We start from the raw sequence: 6,889 nt of genomic DNA on the forward strand, positions 1-6,889 counted from the left end.
GAGGCAGATGATTGCTAATGGGATCCATCAACCTCCAACGTGATGTGAACATCCTATGCAATCAGTGGTTGTCTTGATTGTAGAAACCTCTGGCCATGGTACACTTGATTGGAAAGTGTTCCAATATTGGAAAGAGTTCTGATGTGTCATTTCAATCTCACCACACTAATTTTGGCATAGTCATTGAGTTAGTGAGTTTAATTAGTCCATGACTCTCACTCAATTGAGATGATAACTGATGGAGGGATTATAGTATACGGGAATCAAAAGACCAAATAGGTTCTCATTGAAGTAAGATTTCATTACTAGTAGGATCGCCCTGACATAATGCTAGTTGTCACTCAGGGTCTTTCAGGATACATCAAAGAGATTGAGAGATCCTCATTGTAGACCAACGATATTTGGTTGGCGTCAAAATGATTGACGTATCCCTATTGCTACTTAGTAGTGAACCTAGAAGGTCACACGCATATCTGGGTGTGATGGTTGACAAAGTGATAAGGCTGAAATCATCATTTAGAGTTAATGACAGTTACCGTTAAGAGTTAACGGACTGGGTTTAAATGATTATTATTGAGGAGCAATCGTCAAGAGTTAACGAACATGCCATTAAAAGTTAATAGGGGCCTTAGTTTAATTATGAAATAATGAAAGTGCTCGTAAGAGTTAATAGCAGGCCTAGATGTAATTTCTAGAAAGATGGCATATAGGGCATCAAACTGTCGACAGCCTAGGGAAACTGTCAACATTTCTGTTTGAAATGTCGAGCCAAACTGTCGACAGTTTCTATTCTAAAAACTCGCGAATTACACGATCATTTTTCTCTTCGTGAGGTAAAAAGCATGGGGCATGGGGCATGTGGCAAAGGCGAACTAGAGCAGGACAGCGTGCGTCCTTCCGGTCTCTTCCTTGTCTACAGCTCGATTTCCATGTCTCTTGTCTCTAATGAGGATGATTCAGGCAGTTAGGGTTTTGGGTGTTTAATATATAAGCCAAAAATAGAAAGATTGATATTATTGGCAACTGTTGTATTGAACTCTCTAGTTTTTGGCTCATTTTCTCCTCTACATTACAGAGCTAAAACACCCACCCATTGCTCACATCTTTCCCAGCTTCTTATACCTCCATTACTATTGTAGCAACCCAAGCAAAACAATCAGACTATTTTGGTTCTTGGGTTTATTCATTTTGAACCCATTTTGTTTTAGCCATTATCTCCCACATTCTCTCTATCTAGCACAAAGAGAGATTAGTGGGATTCGATCATTCATTGGAGCGTGGACTTGATAGGCCCTCCATAGTTTCGGGGGACGGTTCGGTCTAACTAAAAAGGAGATTCGGGAGATGTTCTTGGAGCAAGGAGTTGTTGCCACCATTGGAGTTCAACCTCTACATCGGCCTTCAAGTGTTGAAAGGTATACCAACTATACCCCCTATGGCATGGTTTAGTTTCGGTTTGGATATGGACATTGAGAAACGAGTCTTGCAAGGGAAATAAGACTCTTTCGATCAACAGATAGAAATGCATCTTTCGACTGATAGTCTTTGTATCACCATAAATTTAATCTGATAGATTAGTCGACGGATAGCCTTAGCCTTTTCTAAATCAGTCGATAATCCTAATTACATCGGTCATCCGATTGACTTTGGGCTTTTTAGAATATCAATAACTTAATTTCAAGCACATTGAATACACTTTGTTCACACTCTAAACATGAATTCACATATAATTTTGTATAAGATCCCTTCACACAATGATCATTCCTAACTCACTTCTAAAGAATTCAAATTTTGATTTATCTAATGGTTTTGTAAATATGTCAGCTACTTGATGATTTGTATCAATGAATTCTAACTCAACATCTCCTTTTTGAACATGATCTCTTATGAATTGATTCTTAACCTCGATATGCTTAGTCCTTGCATGAAATATCAAATTGTCACACTTAATAGGAATATTTTGAAGCTTTATACCATAGTCTTTTAGTTGATGTTTTATCCATAAAACTTGAGCACAACAACTTCCGGCTATTGATTAGTGGTTAATTTTGTAAAATTTTGTTATAATTATAACCCCTGCTTTGATTTTAAATTGGTTTAATTGAATATTTATGTGTAATATATATATAATAGATAATATATTATAATAAACATATAAATATAATATATATTATAATATAATACATATACTCAATGGAGTGCATGCGTGGAGTATTCATATAATATATAAGTATATAATATACCATATAATATATCATATAAATATATACATAATATATAATTTAATAACACTAAATTGCTTGCTTGTAGGCATGAAAAATGAGGGCTTGGAGACTCAAATTGGATTGAAAAATGAAGAATTCAAATCCAGCTCAAGAAGAATTAAAGCCCAGCACATGTTTAAGGCCCAACTTAAGCAAGCCCACGGAAGACATCATTTGGAGAAGGTCCAAGAATTTTTTTAATCCTAATGAAGACCAAAAATCCAATTGTAGAAATCTATTTTTATTTTTTTTAATATTTGTTTTATGAGTACTTTATTAGATATGTATTTTAGCTAAAATCCATTTAACTTTAAGTGTGTGAATGCCCATTAAATATAATTATGTCTAATTGAATAATTGAAATTGTGTGGTTTGTATTGCATCTTGTGGGCTATAAATAGCTCACTTGATTGCATTTGTAAGGGTGATTATTATTCTTGAATCAAAGCTTAGTTGTTTTCTTAGAATTCTCTCTTTGAGAATTTCTTTTGTTCTCTCTTATTTTCTCTATTATTTTCTCTTATGATCTTACTTTCTTTCTTTATTCTCTTGAATTCTTATGTCATTTATTATTACTTTATTATCCACCGCCTAAATGGCCGGTTAATTTCTACTTTTAAATTTCTGCAATTTTAATTCTTGTCATTTAAATTACGCAATTTAAATTTCTGTCAATTAACTTTTAAATAGAGATGAGTAGCTAAATCTAATCTTGGGTTAAGGCAAGGACAGTGTCCAACGCCAATGATTTTCAAAGAAAGTTGTGCTTTAAATGAGTGACATTAATTTAAATTTCAGTATAGGTGTGTAGTAATTATTGAGAAATCACTAGGTTTGGATTGGAGCGTAAGCCTGATTTAGAGCTTTCATGCCATGTATGGGAGTTACTAGAATTGGAAACGCTATCATACCCAAACCCGGATGATTAATTTAGTTATTTTGTGTATTAATTGCAATCGGATTTATGGTAGTTGCTTAAACTAGAATCCTGCATATCATGTATGGGGATTGCTTAAACTACAACTATCATTGTCTCTAATTATATTTAATAACAAACCCTCATATCTGAAATTAAATTAATGTTGCTAATCTTTTCTGCTAAAATTTGGGAATCAACGGGTTGGTGCTGAAATTGTCTTAATTCAAGTGCTACCCAATTTCATATTCACACCTTTAGCGTTTATTTCAACTTCTGCCTTACTTTATTTCCTAGTATCTGTTATCTAAAAATCTATAAAAAAAACCTTGTTGCCAATTCGTCCAAATGCATGTGCGTGTGTGTGACGTTCTTTTTTTTTTTTCCATAAATAAATCTCTCAATAGACGACCTAAACTCATCCAAAAAATATAAATTTAAATTTGGACTACAACTATACTCATACACTGACGAGTATAAACCTCTCACCAAAATAAAGAAAAAAATATAAAAAAAGTTGTTTTATCGATTAGGTTGAAAGCGAGAGATACATGGGGATATATAGAGTAATTCAGAGAAATAATCATTCAGAAAAAAAAAAGTTTTAAACTAAACTTATAATTTCAACGATTTCTTAATTTTATTTTGACTAAAGATCTTCTATCTGCTCTTTTTAAGATATAGAAATAAAGAAAAAACTTTGATTATTTTGTAAATAAGTCGATGGGGAAAATCTGAATTCCCACCTCAAAAATAAACAAATATACTAAAAAAGGGTAAACTCTTATATCTTGTGTTTATTTTCAAAGAAAAGTTTTTTTTTTAGAAATAAGTTTTAATGTGTTTTTATTGTGTTTTAATTGCAGGGTGTGAGTGCAGTTAGCTACTACATATTTAACTTCAGTGGAAGAGAGTGCAATAGTATTTTGCTTTCTACTAGACCAAGATACAAGACAATTTCCTAGAAATTAATATAAACCACTAGTGTTTTTTCTATCTATTTTGCATCTATCATAATCTGCATCAATATAAGCCATAAGCTCAAACTTGTATGAGTCTGGATAGAATAGCTCTAAACTTGATGAACCTTTGAGATACCTAAAAATTCTTTTAACGACCTTGATATGGACTCCTATGGATTGGATTAATACCTTGCACATAGGCACACACTAAACATTATGTCTGGCCTACTTGCTATCAAATATAACAATGATCCAATCATACTTCTATATAACTTATTGTCCACTGCTTGGCCTACCTCATTTTTGTCTAGACTTAAAGAACTACTCATAGGTGTAGCCACTGATTTACAATCTTGAATATTAAATTTCCTAAAAAGGCCTTTAATATACTTTCGTTGAGATATGAAAATTCCTTCATCTTCTTGCCTAATTTGCAATCCTAGAAAGTATTTTAGTTCACTCATCATACTCATTTCAAATTCCCCTTGCATTAGATTTGCAAACTGATCACATAGGGGTTTGTTTGAGGATCCAAATATAATATCATCTACATATATTTGAACTAATAGAATATCCTTGCCTTGAGATTTAATAAATAATGTTGTGTCTATTTAACCTCTTTTAAATCCTTTTTCTATCAAAAATTTACTTAATCATATCATGCCCTAGGGGCTTGCTTTAGACCATATAATGCTTTAGAAAGTTTGAACACTTGGTCTTCATGTTTGGAATTCTCAAAATCAAGAGGTTGTTCTACGTATACTTCCTCATTGATATAACCATTTAATAATGCACTCTTAACATTCATTTGATAAAGTTTGAAATTTTTGTGGCAAGTAAATGCTAACAACATTCTTATGGTTTCTAATCTAGCAACGAGAGCATATGTTTCATCATAATCTATTCCTTCTTCTTAGCTGTAACATTGAGCTACTAGTCTTGCTTTGTTTCTTACTACCACACCACTTTCATCTATTTTGTTTCTGAAAACCCATTCTTCTCGCATTGCAATGATCCAATTTTCATCCTTTAGAGCTTCTTGAATATTTTTAGTTTCTATTTGAAATAAAAAAGCAACAAATTGGCATTCATCTCTTATAGACGATCTAGTTCTAATTCCTTTGGATGGATCTCCAAAGATTTCATTTTCTTTGACATATTTCCTTTCTCTTGGAAAAGTTGGTTCTTTTTCTTGATGCAACACATTTTCTTCATTCAATGGATCATTCTCTAATGTAGATGATTCTTTTTTATCTAAAGAGAGTTTTTACATATTAAGATCATTTTCACAATCTTCTTTGGGTTTTGGGATTTCAATGTTCAAATCATCAATCACAACTTGAATCATTTCTTCTACAACAAAAGTTCTTTTATTAAAAACTTTATAACCTTTGTTTTGGGATGAGTAACCTAAGAAAATCCCTTCATCACTTTTGGCATCAAACTTTCCTAGTAAGGCTTTGCCATTGTTTAAGATATAACATGTACTACCAAAGACACAAAAGTAGCCTATGTTTGGTTTCCTACCTTTATAAAGCTCATAGGGGGTCTTTTTTAAGATAGATATTATTGAAACTCTATTTAAAACATGGCATGCAGTGTTAACTGCTTCAGCTCAAAGATATTTAGGTAAGTTTTTGTCACACAACATGGTTCTAGCCATTTCTTGTAGTGATCTATTTTTTCTTTCTACAACTCCATTTTGTTAAGGAGTCCTAGCACATGAAAAGTTATGATCTACACCATTTTCTTCACAAAAGCAATTAAATGAGACATTTTCAAATTCTCCTCCATGATCACTTCTAAATTTGGAAATACAAAAATCCTTTTCTTTTTGAACTCTTTTGCAAAACAAATTCAAATGATTTGAAGGTTTCATCTTTTGAAGCAATAAAGATCACCCAAGTATATCTAGAATAATCATCCACGATGACTAACACATATTGTTTACCTCCTAGACTCAAAGTTCTCATAGGACCAAATAGATCAAGGTGTAAAAGTGTTAGCGGCCTAGAGGTTGATATTTCATTTGTAGGCTTAAAGGATACACTAATTTGTTTGCCCTTCATACAAGCACCACAAATGTGGTCTCTTTCATACTTTAGCTTAGGCAAACCACTTACAAGATCATGCTTGACTAATTTATGGATTAGATTCATATTGGCATGTCCTAATCTATTATGCCATATCCAAGTGTTTTGGGAAACATTAGACACTAAGGAGTTTTCTAAAGAAGTTGATTCATGAAAAGTTGTGTAAACATTTCCTATCCTATTTCCTTTTAATTTTACTTCATTGGATGTGTTGCAAATAATTTCACAAGTGTTAAAATCAAAACACACTTTATGATTCATATCACATAGTTGACTAATACTAATCAAAATATGTTTAAGACCATCAATAAGAAACACATTGTCCAAAACAAGATTTTCAAATTTAAGAGAACCCATACCTATGATCTTACCTTGAGAGTTGTCACCATTGAATACCTTACCTCCTTCCTTGAAGATGATGTTGTCAAGAAGCCTTTGATCTCTCTTCATGGCCTTTGAGCACCCATTATCAAGAAACCATTTGCTTCTTAAATCATGAACCGCCATTGCAACCTACAAAAGGAACAATCAAGTTGCTCCCTTTGGTACCCAAATCTTTTTGGGTCCATTTATGTTAGTGGAAACTACATCCTTGGGAACCCAAATTTGCCTAAATTTATAGGGATTGTTTCTTATGAAGCATTTGTTAATTGA

The sequence above is a fragment of the Diospyros lotus genome, chromosome 4 (assembly GCF_014633365.1).
Source record: "Diospyros lotus cultivar Yz01 chromosome 4, ASM1463336v1, whole genome shotgun sequence".
Taxonomy (NCBI): Eukaryota; Viridiplantae; Streptophyta; class Magnoliopsida; order Ericales; family Ebenaceae; genus Diospyros; species Diospyros lotus.